Source organism: Schistocerca americana, chromosome X (genome assembly GCF_021461395.2).
Source record: "Schistocerca americana isolate TAMUIC-IGC-003095 chromosome X, iqSchAmer2.1, whole genome shotgun sequence".
NCBI classification, from domain to species: Eukaryota; Metazoa; Arthropoda; class Insecta; order Orthoptera; family Acrididae; genus Schistocerca; species Schistocerca americana.
The window spans coordinates 84,695,202-84,713,463 of record NC_060130.1 but is presented as its reverse complement, the minus strand read 5'-3'; the positions used below and the strand labels follow the sequence as shown (position 1 = coordinate 84,713,463).

General features: G+C 40.9%; 1 pseudogene; it reads right to left on the bottom strand.

Annotated features, from left to right (window-relative positions):
* Positions 1-1,892: 1,892 nt before the first annotated feature.
* LOC124555368 overlaps positions 1,893-18,262 on the bottom strand; it is a 204,720-nt pseudogene continuing 188,350 nt past the window's right edge.

Here is an 18,262-nt window from a genome sequence, read left to right as displayed (position 1 = left end):
TGTTTAAAATGTTTTCGAACTTTTCTTGGGAATACCTCCGGCAATGACGAGTTCACTAGAATAATTTTATTCATTAACTGAATAGATTCATTCAATGCCAAACCTTGAGTTTCAAGCTTTTTAATACTTGCAGGTATATGGGAAAAATGAGTACTAATCACAGCAATGTCTTTTTTAATACAGGAATCATTAAAAGCTTCCTTGCACTGGCAAACTGCCAACGTCTCTGTACTATCGAAATTGTTTACTATCCCTCTAATGGCCTCAAAATGTTCATTTAAAAAAACACAGCTTCAACCCACATACCCCAACGAGTTACCACTGGTTCGGGAGGTCAAGGCATGTTTGGTGTTTTTTTCTTTGTACATCTTGATGCAAGCAGGAGCCTTTAGAAACACTGTCTTTGAGGATGAAATCAGTTTATTGACATTCACAAATGTGGAACGTACTTCAGCAAGGTGATGTACTCAATGAGCAAAGCACGTCCCATGAATCAAATTGGGATAAAACACTCTGAGGGCTTTTCCTGCTTTGATCATATAGGGAGCAGCATCTGAAATAAACACAAACACCCTTTCATCTGCAGAAGATTCTGGAAGTATTTTTCTAATACCCTCATCCACAAATCTGGCAATCATAGGATGATCTACTTTTTCAAGTTCTTTGCAGGCCGCTAAATAGGTAGAAGAAGGCTCTTGTTTTAAAGCACCAACAATTAAGTTTGCAATGTAAAGGCCACAAGTGTCTGTAGTTTCATCAACTGAAATCCAGATAATGCTGTCCTCGAGTTCATAGTGTATTTCTTCCAGAACATTTACGTAAATTGTCGGTATGTAATTTTTATGCAGTGTTGATTCATCTGGTATGTATTATGATTTAAGCATTATTTGTGCAGGAAGCCTTTGAGGATAGGGTTTGTATGTTTGTGAAGAGGAATGTTGCTTTCAGTGAATGCTTCACACACATCCATGTTCAACCAACTTTTTGTTTTCCTTTGCACAAATCCCTGGTACTGCTACTTGCTGGTCCTTTTTTCTGCATCCCTGTGACATGACGACTTGTCTTGACATGCTGGTCTATTTGAAACTTTTTTTTTTTTTTGGCACGGAACGTTTCTCTCACAAACTCGACAATATAAAGCAATTTCCTCATATGTAAATGTTTCAGGATGGTCAGCTATCCACGAAATGACGTTTCTTTTTTCAGGCAACATGGCACACAACATGTTGTAAACACGTTCAACTGTGTGTAAATGGAAAGCTAAACTGAAACCACGGACATGCGACTGAAAGCTTGATTAGTTTAATTCAACTGTTACCGACGCGTACAGTATGACAGTGGAGGGGATTAACCTGGATTAGCCAGTGCAGGAGCATTGACTGTCTGCCTGTTCCTGTTCCTCTTCTGTAATGATTTCACTATGCAGTGGCCTCTCGGTTAGTGATTGCATGCAGTTCTAGGTTGTGGTCAATCTGTAAGACATCAAAACTAGATCGAGCTAGAGACTGCCCATCAAAATTTTTAAAATATTGCAAACATAGGTGAAAATATGCATCGTCGCCAGTTTTTAGTCAAAATATGTAGTAACCAGTGAGAAGGAGCCAAATATGTCAATGCACAAGCAACATCCAAATGCATATAAACCAGTCTCTAATTACTACTGTTAACAGTAAGGAGAGAAAGGGGAGAGGATGGCTGAATGCTCAATAAGTATATGAAAACATTTTATTTTAATATCACAGGCAATATCAACATATAATTTTTCAAATTTAAAAAACATATTTTTGAACACATTCTGCTTATTGACAGATTTGTGTCAAGACGTGTTAGCAAACATTTTGTTAAATTTTGTTTTCCTAAATTATGGTTTTTAACCAGTTTGTTTGAGAATTATCGTCCATCTGGTGCCGGAGGACCTAGTCGAAAGGAAGATTTCTTCTGTGTTGCAGTATCAATTATGCTTGCATGCAAACTTCCAATACTAAAAGGGACAAAAGTGAATGAATATCAAAGGCAACAGAGTAGCAAAGCAAAGTTGCAACACATACCATAAAATTAAATTTTTGAACTTTGAACATCAGCAAATAATAAAAAATTAAAAAAATAAATAAAAAAGAAAAAAAATGCGGGTCAGTCAACTGGTCAAATATGTGGTAGGCATACATTTTTTGCTGACTATTCATACATTAAAATAACAACCACCACCTCCCTCTTCACAATCAAAAATATGAAATTTACATACCTGTTTACATTTATTTCAGCAGTTAAACTGCTGGAAGCGGACACATCATCAAGCGTCAGCTGAAACAATTTATTACATTTACTGTATAGGACATTTAAAGCTACTGCTTGCTTCATTAAAAACATATTCTTCGACTTCAACATAATGTTTAAACAAATTGCAAAAATAACAATATACACACAAACTGAACTGAGTGATGCTGATAACTGATATAATTATTGCAAGAACACACACACACACACACACACACACACACACACACACACACACACACACACACACACACACACACACACAGAGTGTCGGACCACTGCAGGAAAAGTGTCAATAAGGTTCTGGAAGGTGCCAACAGGGATGTGGAGCCATGCCAGCTCCAGTGCTGTGGCCAGCTAGGCTAGGTTTCACGGTCGAGGATCCATGGCACAAACAGCCTGATCGAGGTTGTCCCAGAGATTCTTGATCGGGTTTAAATCTGGGGAGTTTGATGGCCAGGAGAGCACAGTCAACTCATCCTGGCCCTCTTTGAACTACACATGTGTCAAGTGAGCTGTGCGACATGCTCCTTGTCCTGCTGGTACATGTGAACGTGCCTAGGAAAAACACATTGCAAGTAAGGGCGAACATGGTCCCCAAGAATAGATGCATACTTTCATTGCTGCACTCTCTCTTCCACAATGATAAGATCATCAAGGGAATGCCATGAAAACATTCCCCAGACCATAATGTTCCCTCCTCCCACGGACAACAGAATAAGGAGGTAAATCATTCTGGCTCCTGGTGAGCAAGAAGTTCTTCGACGCCTCTGTACGCCTTGATGTCGCTTTGAGAACTGTTGTGGCTGTGTGTGTAAAGAAAATAACATGTTTTGTGTCAATCGTGAGCAAGGGTCACTGAAATTGGGCTGTGGCACAATGCATTAATATTGCTCAAAAGATAACAAACATTATTTATCACGCATTTCCCAAAGATGAGCAACAGTTCGACACAAACATGCAGCCAAAGTGAATGTGGTAACTGTACATGCACGTTCAATTCATTTTTGGCCTGAAGATTATGAATGAGATTCAAGAAACAAACTTCTAGGGTTACTTTCCAGAAGGAAGATACTACCCAAAGCATAAACTGACATGGAGAATAAACTACACAAAGCCAAGATGTAAGCAAAGAGGTAAGAAGCAAGAGCATAAATAACACTCCAATTAATTATAGCTAAAAAATTATCTTAAAATAAATTTTTAAACATAAAAAAGTGACCTAATGATAACACACCACATTACTGAAGCACACTTAAATCTAAGAGGACGTGCAAAGCAGAATGAATTCGTTATTGGTGTCTGTGATTTCTCGAGCTCTAAGAGTTCCAAAAGATGAATGTTCACCTCTGCAACGGGGATGTGAAATGAATGTCACAATTCAGGAGAATACTCTAAAGAGACTCCTAGACATTTGTTCCCGAGTGCAAGGTGGTGATAGAGACAGTTTGTTGCCTTACGAAAAAGGTTTCATTACGTCAATAAGATCTCTCTTTGGACTTTTTGAAAGTCGGCTACATATTAACTTCCAGACTAAATGAAGATTGCTTGGAAAAATTTTCTCCTAGGGTATGAGGATTAGAAATATTTTGTATTTGAAGAGAGAAATGAGGCATGTCTCCTCAAATTTCCAGGTAATGCAAATGATACTTCCTTCTCTGGAAACACACCAATTACTGAAGAATTAAATGCAGAGTCTTTTTCAGTGTAATGTCGAGCCAGATTCTGTATCCCTAAGTTTTATTACAAATTAACTCCGTATAAATGTTGTCGAGGGATCACCAATGCGAGAAATCCCAGAAGCTGTGAATGTCTAAGAAAATTTATTAACATGCTAGCTGAGTACTTGGAATTGCCATGGTACATATTTATTCCAATCTTCTATTAGTCCACCTCCTTCCCCCTGTCTCTGTCTAACCACCTACTCCCATTCCTCTTTCTGTCCATATCCTCCTCCTCCTCCTCCTCCCCCCCCCCCCCCCCCCACCTCCCTGTCAATACGCTGCTTCCTCCTCCATCCATCTGCTCATTCCCTCTCCTCCTCCACCTCTCTCTGTTCATCTCATCTCATCCTTTTTCCTTTCTCTGTCCGTTTCCTCCTCCCCCTCTATCTATCAGTCTCCTCCTCCCCCCCCCCCCCCTCTATGTTCATCTCCTGCCATTTCCCTTCTGTGTCAATCTCCTCCTCTCCCCTCTCTGTCCCCTAACTCTGTCCGTCTCCTCCTATCTGTGCCTCTCTCCTCCTCCCCCCTCAGTATCTGCCCTCCTCCTCCTTTCTCTCTCCACATTATCACAATCATCCAAACAAGAGACTGGCAGTTCTTACCCCATCAGTATTTCTTTCCAAATTGTAACCAGTGTGTGTACCAAATCAGAAATTTTTCCAGGGGTTTACGATGAGTTGTTTACAGACGGCTTTGCTCTTATATCTTCATGTCAAATTTATTTCACACATATTTAACATATTTCATGCATATTTGTACATATATTTCGACTATATGTCTAGCGAATTTCAACCTGCAGTTTCATTTTCAGGCATCTTAATGTTTATATCGTATCTCCTGAACTACACGCTGTATAATGATATAATTTTGCAGGTACATAAAGTGGCATATGTGATACAGTCTGCAAAATGTGTTGTGAATACAGTTAGTAGTAATGAAGTAATAAATTAAAAAATCATGCATGGTGTGGCGTTTCTCAAGCATCTCTGTGTTTGTAATGTCATATCTCCTGTACTGTATGTCATGTAATGATACAGTCTTTTAGGTACATTCAGTGGCACATGCAATTACTGTTTCCGAAATGTGTTGCAAATTGAGTTAGCAGCAAAGAAGTAATAAATTTAACCATCATGCTTGATGCAGTAGTTTTTCACGCATTCACTGTTTATGACCTCATACCTCCCGAACTAAATGTCGTACAATGTTATAGGGATCTCTTATGTCCATGATTTTCGTGTTCATGTTTAATTACAAAACAGATTACATGTATGTATGTATGGTCCCAAACTTGTGGGGTTCGAGAGGTTTGCAAGAAATAAGCTCTTGTCTAATAGAACACCTGACTCTCCATGGCAGTAATGGCAAACATATTTTCACATACTCTGGCTCATGCAGCAATCAAAACTGCAACACAAATGCTTTTTTCTACGTCTTATAAAATACCTGAAAAATACGAGAGGTAACACAAACTATTGTCTTAAAAGTTCCTTCCGCCAGGACACAGTTACCTTCCAAATGATACAGATTTTTCTTTTATTAAAAAGAGACTAAAAACTAGTCATCACATCTTTTGTCTAAGAGATCAGTATGATGATGTTCTTAGCTGCAAGGAAAGAAACACTGATTACCTCACAGAAATGAACCACGAAAACTTCCATTCAACAGCAAACTTAGAAAAATGTATCACCCATAGGAAAAGAAATGCTGAAGGTGAAACAATTAACTAGCTGACAATGAGATGGATCAATACTGAGAAGGCTGAACCATTTGCTATCCAATATAAAACTACTTTCTCACCAGAAATGCCATTTGGAAAAATTAATATCCCCACGAAAAACGGAAACTGACCTTTAGAAAGTCTAGCTGATGTTCCACATGGTCTTCTTTATAGTACATGAAGACTGATCTCCATGATGTGCGGGAGGGGGGGGGGGGGGGGGGGGGGACCGCATTTTCTACTTGTACATTAAGTACTATTTAATTACTTACATTAATACTTGTGATTTTTTCATGTAAAATGGTCCTGCTTGTGTTTATTTGTTTCATAAAATTGCCTGTATTCAAACCACTCACAATATTTTGTCAACACCTTTCAGTCGGCAATGTGACTCACTCCATACAAAGCAGTTTTTCTTATGGGAGAGACAGCCATTGAATTTTTTTATATATTTATAAAGTGCTGAAAACGTAACCTTAACATCAGTTTATTCTAAATATGCTGAAAAATTTTAGAGCTTTTTTTAAAATAACTCAGTAACTAGTTGTTTGTACTGAACATTTTCATTTGATGGAGTCAGTCAGCTTGGCTTCTGAATGCCCCATACATGCGAACACCCACTTTTATAATTTGTATGGATGAGGTAAAACTGTGTGGTTGTGCAGCAATTCTGGATGTTCTTCCAGATGCAGTGAAATACAGGGTGTGGTAGAGAAGTAATGAGACTGGCCGCCACGCGGCGCCCCAGTCGCTCGCAGGGCGGTCTCCACCTGTACGTCACGTGGTGGGGGATCTGAGCTAACAATAGAACCGGTTCGCAGTCGCGTCGGAGCTCTGGTGCAGTGAGGGTCGAGCTTCGCGTATTACGTTGTTTGTGTGCCCGTGACACTTGTGAAAACGCTGAAGATGGATCGCTCGATAGAACAGCGGTATGCAATCAAATTTTGCTTTCGCTTGGGCAAAACTGCTTCGGAAACTTTTGCTATGATTACGGAGGCCTACAAAGAAGACTCCCTATCAAGAGCTCAAGTGTTCCGGTGGTTTAATGAATTTAAAAACGGGAGGGAATCCGTTGAAGACATGGAACGATCTGGACGCCCTTCAACGAGTCGTGTGGATGAAACGGTGGCCAAAGTGAAAGAACTCCTGGACTCCGGCCGTCATTTAAGTCTCAAAATGATCGCCGATGAGGTCTCCGTGAATAAATTTACGGTTCACCAAATTGTTACGCAAGATTTGATGATGAGGAAAGTTTGCGCAAAATTGGTTCCCCGAGTGCTCACCGCCGAACAAAAGCAACAACGAGTGGACGTTTGCCGTGAGATGTTGAATGATTTGGAAAATAATCCACACTTTTTAGACAACGTAGTAACAGGCGACGAATCGTGGACATTCCAGTACGACCCGGAGACGAAAGCCCAGAGCTCGGAGTGGCACACACCGGCATCCCCGCGGCCGAAGAAAGCAAGAATGTCAAAGTCCCGCATCAAGACAATGCTGATTGTGTTTTTCGACAAGCGGTGGTTAATTCACAAAGAGTGTGTCCCTCAGGGGAAGACTGTCAATGCCGAATTCTACAAAGAAGTCCTTCAGCGATTGCACAGAGCCATCAAACGGAAGCGACAGGACCTTGCTCAACGCTGGCGTCTCCACGACGACAACGCTCCGGCGCACACAGCGTTCCTCGTGACCTCCTACTTGACCCGAATTGGAGTTGAAGTTTTGCCACAGCCACCATACAGCCCTGACTTGAGTCCTCCTCATTTCTTCGTATTTCCGAAGGTCAAAAGATGCCTGAAGGGTCATCGTTTCGACGATATTCCGAACATCCAACGTGCTGTCACGAAGGCACTAACTGGGATAACTCAAACGGACTACAGTGGGGCCTATGAAGCTTGGAAAACGCGCTGGCAACGTTGCGTCAACGCCCGAGGCGAGTACTTTGAAGAATATTAACGTTTTGTACAAATTGGATCAATAAATTTGTTTTTCTAGACTGAGTCTCATTACTTATCTACCACACCCTGTACATTGCAAGTTATACTGCATTTAAGTACCAAAACAACGATAAATTGTTAGGTATTCCAGTAGCAAAAAGTGAATTAGAAGAGTCTATTGCAGACTGGATATCAATTATATCTCATGATGATCATTACTCTCCAATACGAGCACGGAAAAGCAACATGTTGCAGTTTGAAGGAGAATTTGTTGATTTTAATGGAAACAGAGTGCGCAAACACAAAAATGTTGTAAAGTCTCTGTGCTCTATTTTGAAACAGTTTCCACACAGTTATTGCTCTTTATGTAGGAACAAGAACACTCATTTAAGGATTAGGTCTCTGAATCAATAAGCAAAATTGGAAACTATAAAGAGATATGCACAAGGAGGAAGCTGCTATGGATTTCACCTTCATCTGATAAACGGCAACAGAAATGTGGAACAGTCTACACTACCATCTGTTTCTACACCAAACGAGTGAGTTATGTTTCATCTTAATTATCATTTCCTAATGTGTAATACATCTGTCATGCCACTTTATTTAATTTGTTCAACTATGTATTGAACCAAATTGAAAGTAAAATGAATGAATAACACCCCAAAGCAAGTATGGTGCAGTACATCTACTGAATAATCAGACTGCTGTGCTATGCTGTGCTGTGCTGCCTCACCACGATGTCAGGGGGCTCCAGCCAATAGATCGCATTTCTGCTGGAATGTCCCACACCCCCATTCCCACCTCCAGCCTGATACCCCTTGCTTTCAGATGTTTCATGCCATACACACCAACGGTCACCTGACCAATTAATCTGGAAAGGCCATTTATCGTCACTCAGCGAATGTCCAATTGTGGTATTGGCATGCAAATTCCAGCCTTCATCACTGAGCTGACGGTGCCAGAACTGCTGTAGCAGCGGCTTAAGACTATGTCATACACACAGGATGCAAGCATTCAAATTTTCTCTTAGCTTCAGTGTAGGTCAGTCTGTCCAGCGTCTTGTACTCCACGATTTTCCTTTCTTTCTGGAGAATCCTGCAGTCAGGCAAGCAAGGCGAATGGTGCTCTCCACAGCTGACACAGATGGGAGGCAGGGCACATGGAGTATTGGGAAGTGATGGGCGTCCGCAATCTCGGCATGTGACGCTAGAAGTACAGCGGGGAAACATATGGCCGAACTTCCAGCACTTAAAGCACCGCATCAGGGGAGGGATATAGGGCTTTACATCACACCGGTAGACCATCACCTTGACCTTCTCGGGCAATGTATCACCCTCAAAGGCCAAGATGAAGGCACCGGTGGCAACCTGATTATCCTTCGGACTCCGGTCGACACGCCACACAAAACGTACACCTCACCGCTCTAAATGGTGCGCAGCTCATCATCGGACTGCAAAGGAAGGTCTCTGTGAAATATGATACCCTGGACCATGTAAGTGATGGTTACAGAAATATCCCCCAGCTTGTCACAAGCAAGTAACTCCCGTGACTGGGCAGAAGATGCTGGTTTGATCAAGACTGACCCAGATCTCATTTTGGACAAGCCCTCCACCTTCCCAAACTTGTCCTCTAAATGCTCAACAAAAAACTGAGGCTTCATCGTCATGAAAGATTCCCCATCAGCTCTCTAACATCTAAGGTACTGGGGCGAATAAGATCCGCTGCCATCCTCAGCATGACGTTCTTCCCATGGTGTGGCCAGGGAGGGGAATAATTTGGGGTCATACTTCTGTGCGTTGAATTGAGCTCATGATCGCTTAGAGACTGCTGGTGTTTCACCACCAGTAAGAGATGATGGACTACGCTTCATCATGTGCCATCCGCCCTGATGCCACCCACTCTGACCAGGGGCGCTTCCCACAGGCGCAACCCAGCCGTAGCAAAGGCCACCTGGCAGGATGGCCATTGCCGGGAGTCCCGATACCCCAGAGGATGGGCATCTACCCCTTGGCATACATAGGGAGATAATGGCGCAGGCATCAGCAGAGCGATCCCTGTGTGGTCGGGGGCTACAACCAACAAGGTATGTGGCAGCCCCACCACAATGGACTGGCTACTGAGCTGGATATCAGGTGCAAAGAAGTCCATGGTCATCGTCGACGTAGAAATTGACACTGTGTAGTGCATGGTCGAAAATGAACCCAGGAAGGTGTGCTCGCCCAAGAGATGGAGAATGGGCAGAACTGCAATGCAGCAACAAGAAAGTAGGCTAAAGATCTCAATGCACGATGGACATGATCCACCTTATAAGGCACCCTTCCCAAATTGGCTCGCTCTTCGGGAAAATCCGAAGAATGGAGATCAAACCCTACAGAGGACCATCACATAAAGGCCGAAACGTGTGAAACTCCTTTCAAGTCACTTTGCACGACAGGCAGGAATACCTCGGGCCTATTCTAAACCCCGGACCCACAGAGGGATTTCACAACCTTTAACTGAGGAGGAAGCACGTACTGAATTATCTGCTCAAAAACTTGAGAAGCCCTCCCATGCTCAATATTTATTTTGCAATAATACTGACCCTCTATGAGCAGTATTAATAGTCTGTACAATATATTGAAGGAGACTAGAGAGCTTTAAACAATTTTGACACACATTCACTATATGGCAATGTATATTGTACCATGTAAGGGCAGTGATGTGCAATAAACAGCAGTTCCTACTGAGATCAAGAGAAATTCAATTCACACTGAATGAATTTCTGCAGAGAAATGAAAAAAATTAGATGACAAAAGATCAGGGCGTGTGCTGGAGTATGTATATTAAAGCATCATGCAGTACTTTGTAAACAGTCACAAACTTCATTTCTCGGATGCCAATACCTCATTGTCCAAAATGGCAGAGGGAACTGAAGTCCATGTGTCATGATAGTCAGCAGAAAAGTTTATTTTACTTATAGCAGTTTTCAGAATTGGCAAATAGGATCAGGGCAGCTGTCCTGTCAGCATAAATGTTTTTCTTCCTTGCACTCCACAGACATCAGATCACATAAGCTTTCTATTAGTAATCAGTAAATAATTGTTTTATTTTTATTTTTTTTTGCAACAGTTGTTACAGTAGAGGACACACAGAAAACACAGCATGTGTACACAATAATTTACAATTTCCTTGTTTAATTTTTAATTAGTTTTTGTTGTTTATGAAGCTACGACACAGTGAATGAGCCAGTGGCCCATTGAAACATGTACTGGAAGATTTTCAGGCTCATTTCATCTATTCTGCATAATTTCTGCTTGCGTTTTGCAAGGCAAGCAACAATACATATGAGTTCCACATTTTTGCGCACCAACATGTTCACTACAAAGGCATGAATATTGCACAATTGTATTGTGCTGTCCTTGGCCTTGCACTTTCCTGCAATATATTGGCACAATATTACTGCGCATACATATTAAGTGTGTGAAGGCCCCATCACAAAAGGTGTTCAATAATGTTGAAATATGGTGCCTGTTGAACTTAGCAGAGTAACAAATTATTCACATATTGATTAAACCATTCTTTAAGAATGCCACTCTTTGAATTGGGACAGAATCATCTTGGAATCAAGTGTCCTACTCATAGAACGAAGGTAGTTGAAATTCATGGGTGATCTCTGCTAGTACCCACAGTTTCATATTTTAAAACAGAGGGTTTTTTCATTACTTCGACTATGATTTTTTTGTGTGTGTGTGTGTGTGTGTGTGTGTGTGTGTGTGTGTGTGTGTGTGTGTGTGTGTGTGGTTTTGACTGGAGGGGAGGGGGGGGGGGGGGGTTCGGCACTGCCTATAGGTGCACTAAGGAATATTCTCACGCAAGTTATCACTTTTATAAATTAAAATTAAATTGTCTGCTAAATTTTTACAAAAAAATCTACTAAAATTATTAGACGGAATGTGTACAAACCTTTACTTACATTTCCCAAAACTACAGCTCCCTTTGTCTATATCATCATCTTCATCATCATCATCATCATCATCATCATCATCATCTTCAGCTTCAACAACCTGAACTACTATACTGTCTCCTGAGAGTGTCAATGGAAGTCTCTTTGTGACTTTGACCGGAACAGGTGTCTGTGCTGGTATAACCAACACTTTATCATCGTTTGCCAGAAATGCACAGACCAAATGAAACTACCAAATGACATATTAAAGTATTCACAGCAAAGTGAATTAGTAGATAAAAATGAAACACACAAAAGAAGTTAGGAAGAAAACTGACAGAAAAATATGACAAAAGTTTAAAAAAATTTGATTTCTTGTTGGTTTTATATAGTTTTATGTTATCTCACATGAAAGTGGATGAAGGTTGTGTCACAATGAATTGAACTTGAAAATAGCAATACAGGAAATGTGGTGCATTCAAGGTATTCTCACACTTTTTGTTCAATTGATTTAAATATTATTATTTTGGTCTACTTAAAAATCAGTTATTAATTAGAATTCTCTCTCTCTATTACTTTTTGAAGCATTTTCTGGCAAAATTGTCTGTTCTTGTAATAGGGCACTTAACTGTTACTCCAACAACCAATAGAAGATCTCACAGCATCCTTATCACATTATACCTAATTATTCCATTTGTTTTGATTACAATCATGCTGTCTCTCCAACACAGCCACTATCACTAAATCTATTAAGCACAAATGTACTAACAAAAGGCATCATACACCTTTCTGTCATATACATGAGAAGAAATTAGGACATTATCATTTTTATCCATTATTCTTTGGTCATAAACCTATATAACTGCTCATAGTTTAGAAATTTTATAGATTAATACCTGATGTTTGTACTACTGCACACTGTTCTTTATCTCAGAAAAAAAAACCCTGATAAGACATCAGCCCTAGGTGACCACACAATGCCAACCCTTCACTGTTTCACCTACTGCCTAAAGCATCATTGAATGAAAATACTGGAAGAATATGCAAACTCAGTCATTAGTGTCAGCATTCAAAACAGGAACCAACAATTTTCCTGCAAGATGACTGGCAGCTGTTTCCAGAAAAACCAGTTTTTCTGTCAATGACACCCAGTCATAGAACATTAAAAAATATATCCACAACTTTCCCCTGTCTGCATGGATGCTGCATTTCATTTTAAACAATGCTATGGTGCCAACTGTACATCTCATAAGCAAGTAAATGCACTGTGATAACAGAATGCGACTCCTACCTCATTAAATATAAGACAGCATACCATCACCATTAGTTTGGAATTTTAGTGGATCACTGCTGCTGTCTGTGAGAAATATTGTCAGATCAAAACAAAAACACGACACTTGGAACTCAAAGCATGTTTATTATTGACACCAAAGTACCCAGACCAGAACTGACCTCCTGCATAGAGACTACAGCTATTTATACAGACATTTAATACTCCAGATTATTAAAACATTACAAACATAGGATATTTCTAGAACCTCCCAGAAATGATAAACACTAAATAACAAATAACTGCTGGTGGTCGGATCTGAACTTGTGACCAACAGCACACCCGCTGACGATGCTAACCACTACACTACACTTCATGTGCCACAGCTCGCTTCATCATTAGTTCTCGCTGGAGCAGACTACAGCACCCTAGATCCAGATCTTGTCAATGGTCCTCTGTATGGCAGTGCTGGTGGATTCTCATGTTGTGGTCATGTCATTATATCCTCTTCACTAGTATCAGCATCGAAAGTAGCCCCTCCCTTCAAAGCTCCAGGATCCTCGAGTTGGTCTTCAGTTTTCTTGAACCTGCCACCATCAATGTGTGTCTCTGGACTGTATCAGGGTTTCACACAGAGGACTCGTGCTTTCGTCTTCGTGACAAAGGGTTATAGTCCTCAATGTTGTACGTTATTATGCAACACACGATTAAGGATACGACAAGACCCAAACTAGGACTACAGTAACATTTTCAATAGTCTCACTATCCGCACAGGTATAAAACTCTGTACCAACTCCCCTCGGCTGTACTTCACCGGTCGGTGCTTGGCGTTAAGAGTGCATTCAGTATTTAATCTGGGCATACAGGGTTCATATTCAAGCCAGCTGCTTTGCTTCTTTGGTCTTTGTAATGTGTTTCATTTAGTCATCCTGAGTATCATCCAGCTGAAACAGGAATAGGGCATCCACAGTTGTTTTGGCCTCGCAACCACAGAACAGAAAGAAAAGTGAGAAGCTTTTAGTTTCTCGCTTCGCTCAGTTGTGTGCGAATGTCACCATAGGCAGTACCGATCCCACTCTCTCTGTTCCGTGTCAATGTACATCGAGACCATACCTGCCAACCTGTTACTAAAGTGTACTGTGAGGCCATTCGTGTGTGGAAGGCATGCAGTATTTTCCTGGTCAGCCTCGATTTTCTAATGTTCTGTCAGCATGTCCATAACTGAGAAATACTTTGCTCCGTCGAAGAAGTGCAGGGTGTCATCGACACACAGCAATGGATAGACATCTTCCTTTGTGATTTTGTTCAGTACCCGAGATCTGACACAGAAATGCCATGTGCCATCTTTGCTCTTCACAAGGACCATTGGAGAAGACCATCGAAGAGGACCGAGGACACACTAAACATTCAATGATGTTACCTTGCATCATCATCTCCACTTCCTCCGGGATCATCCATCATTCTACCAGAGAAACTTTATACGAGTGCTGGCCAATCGGTGAATTATCCTTAGTGTCGATACGGTGTTTTACCGTAGGCTGCTTCCCTGGCTGCTCTTCACTCAGGATTTGAAAGCATCCTAAAACTGATGCAGAAGGACCACAACTGACACTGTCCCTCGGTCACGTCAGGTCCTATTGGCAGTTCGATACTAGCTTCCTTCCCTATGTCATCTGTAGTGGTAGTAGAGCATGTTTCTTCATTGATGTCACTAAGCTGACCCTCCTGGACTGGTTCGGCTATCTCTAAGCACGTACTTTTAGGGACGAGTTGTGGCTGCTCGTGACACTCCTTGCCCATCTAGAATGCTTATTATCACTACTGGTTTGTAGATTTCTTTTGGGAGATGTCTCGATGTTGACGAAGGGGTAACAACAACTTCAATGGCAAACAAATGCCCAGAAGCAATCTTTGTTATCTGTGGTTGTTGAAATAGCTTTATCAGTCTGGAGCTCTGATCTTCCACATTGTGATGCCTGCAGCAAGTTTCCCCTGAAAATAATATCATGACTTTGTTCTGTTTAAATGACAAATTTTAAAGGCGGTGTTCTGTTATTGATAGTTATTCCTGCAATACATGTTCCTGTCAGCTACACGTATTTCCTTTTTGTGACTTCCAGACAATTATTTTCATATCACAAAATGCAGTATTCTTTAGCTAGCAATAAGCATTTGACATAACAGAAAAAGAAGCCCCAGAGTTCACTAGCACCTGACACAGTTGGCCGTGAATGATGTCAGTGAGTTTTCCTGACATCTTGATAACTGTTGTCCATAGAGGATTTTCATCTGTGGCAGCCTTTCAGTGGTTAGCCGAGTGGCTGGTACCTCCGTACAGTGACGGGAAATGCCTATGGCGTGTTGGGGAGTGACCCATTGTGGATACAGTGATTAGCTTCGGTCCACAGATCGACTATAATCATTTGCAGTTGACTGGTATGAATAGCACTGTTGTGATTGCTGATGTCTTGTGGCATAATAGTCATCTAATAGTCTTCTTCCTCTGCAGTAGCGTACAAAGTATCCACGCCACCAACAATGAAAACAAACTGTTTGTTGTCCTCCACCCTCAAATGTCTGTTCTTCTGCAGGGCATTTTACATGGTGGATTAGCTGGTTGTACCTGTGTTAGTTGGATGCTGGGTTATCATCTGACAACAGCAACATAAGTCCAAGTCCATTTTTCATGGCACATCCCACAGGTGGTGGAGATTAGTGTCAAACAACAATACACTTCTCCTTCAACATTTTCTATTACCTCCTGATGTATGGGGTCTACATTACTGGTCACCAACTCTTGAGTGTACTTGGTCTGACAGTTCTGGCTGCCACAAAATGCTGTCTCTCTTCTCTTACAATCTGGTATATGAGAGTAGTGAGATCATGGTGGTCTTCTTTAACTTCCACATGGACTACTTTCAGGAATCAGCCCTCTTCCTTTCTATTGCTTTTCCTTGATGTGCTTGTACCACTTGATGAATTCTTCTGTTGTTTTAACATTCTGTTGATTGTCACCAAAAGTTTCTTTCAGTTCAGCCTGAAATTCATCCCTGGTATTGAGCTCATCTTCTTTGTTTTATTTATTTATTTATAATGTATTTTACATGTACTGCATAGGACCATATTAAGTAGCAAATCTCCATGGTCATGGAATGAAGTCAGTATATGAAATTGACTTCAGAAAAGTAATAACACAAAAAATAAAATACACACAAATCCCATGCAGATGACACGCTGCGAGTATATACTAGCATAATCAACAATATAATACAGAATTAACTTAATTGTTTTCCAGGAACTCCCTGAAAAATTGAAAAGAGTGAGCCATGAGGAAATTCTTCAGTTTAGACTTGAAAGTGCAAAGATTACTGCTACAATTTTTTAATTCTTGTGGCAGCTTACTGAAAATGAATGCAGCAGAATACTGCATGCCTTTCTGTACAAGAGTCAAGGCGCAATACAAATGCAGATTCGATTTCTGCCTACTAGTTGCTAATTCTTGGAATACGCTCATATTGTTAACAACAAACGACACTAAAGAAATTATACACCCATTAAAAAAAGTTAAGCACATAATTGGTTCTCCCATCTCAAAATAAGATAGATATCTTATACTGAATTTTTTGACGTCACGGAGTATTATGCAAATGAAATCTATACATTCTCTTGGAACCAATTATGAAATGAAAAAGGAACATTTGGGAAAAAAAGTTGCAATGACCTCCAACATCAAAAAACATTAAATGATTTGTATAGCACACTGTTCAGTAGTGCGTAGGTCCTCAACGAACCCTCAGGCACTCTTGAATGGGACAGGGCGTGCTCAGTACCAAATCATTGCAGGCCTCTTGGGACGTTTGTCCCACTCCTCAATGGCAGCATTCCTGAGAGCTTCAGTCATTAATGGAGGATACTGACAACTAGAAATCGCTCTTTTGAGCACGCTCCATGTATGCTCTATGCAGTTATATCAGGGGAGCATGCTAACCAATCCATTCCTCAGATCTCACATCCTGTCAGATACCAACACACACTGTGAAGTCTCTGCAAAACAACTGACTATGGGTTGTAGAATGTCGTTTTCAATTGGAATGAGTGGTGTGCGGTGGCCCTACACGATACCTGGCCATAATAAAATTGAGCCACCGGATTGTTGGTGACATTCCACAGTCATTTAGAGATGTCTATATTCCCCTTTTCGCCTCCATATGCGAATAGAGTTGTTGTCAGGATGCAAGCCTATTTGCAATTCACCTGTTAACAGCATTTTGGTCCATTGGAGTCGTGTCCAAGGTTCATGTGCTCTAGCCCCTCTTACTCAAGCACCCCTGTGATGTGGACGGAGTGCTAGAGTCTTGAGAGGTCTTCAGCTGTACGAACCCCTATCATAAAGAGTGTTGTGCACAGATTGGGTCCTTGCGGTAACCCCCGTGGCTTCTTGAAGCTCATGGCACAGAGTAGTCACTCTCCTTATAGGGTGTGTCTGTGCAGATATTATTACATACTGGTCCTGAGCTGCTGTAGTTTTGCGTGGACGGTCTTCGCGATGTCGATCCACTATTGAATCCATTTCCTGGAACTTTTCCACAGTCTGGAGACAACACTTTGATTAACGTGAACAATATTCACAATGTCAACTTGTCTTGTGTTTAATCCCATCTATGTGACAATTTTGATACAGTCTGCCATGGAGAGCCTGTGCTGAGGCATTCTGCTGCATTAAGGGGCTCCGGAACGCCCTATACTTGCAATGTTAAAATGATGCTTATAAATTACATCTTTCCTCACAAAGTATTTGAGGTAGGAAGTTGAACTTTTTACAGATTATTTATTGGAATATGGGCTACAACTTAACACAGGGATTTTACAAAATTTTGGTTCAGTTATTAAAGATGATTTTTTTTTTCAATTGTAATGAAAATTCACAACATTTTTTAGCAATTTTTTATTTATATATTCAAAAATATATAGTTTTTTTGGAAAAAGGCTGTGTTAAATTATGCAGAAGGTACTGTGTAACATTTACCGAAAGTTTGAAACAACTATGTTTGGAGTATCCTTAGAAAACATGTAATTAGTATGAGAAAATAAAAGTTTTGGGAATCGAGCGACAAAGATTGGATTAACTTTTTAGTGCATTCCAGGTCCATAGGATGGATTATCTTCATCCTCTGCAAACTCCTCCTCCAGCTTCCTCTTGTTCCTCCTCCTGTTTACTCTTGCTTGTATTTCTAGACTCTTTACAGCCCTGTCTGCAGCCCGAAGGCGTTCCTTGTCTAAAGCAAGCATCGCTCGTTGTTGTGTTCGTAGATTTTGCTACCATTTTCTTCAGTTGCAGTTACTGCAACACTGTTCCAAAAGGTGGTCATGTATGAACACTTATCACATTTCAGTTGTATTTCACTAGCAAGTCCTATG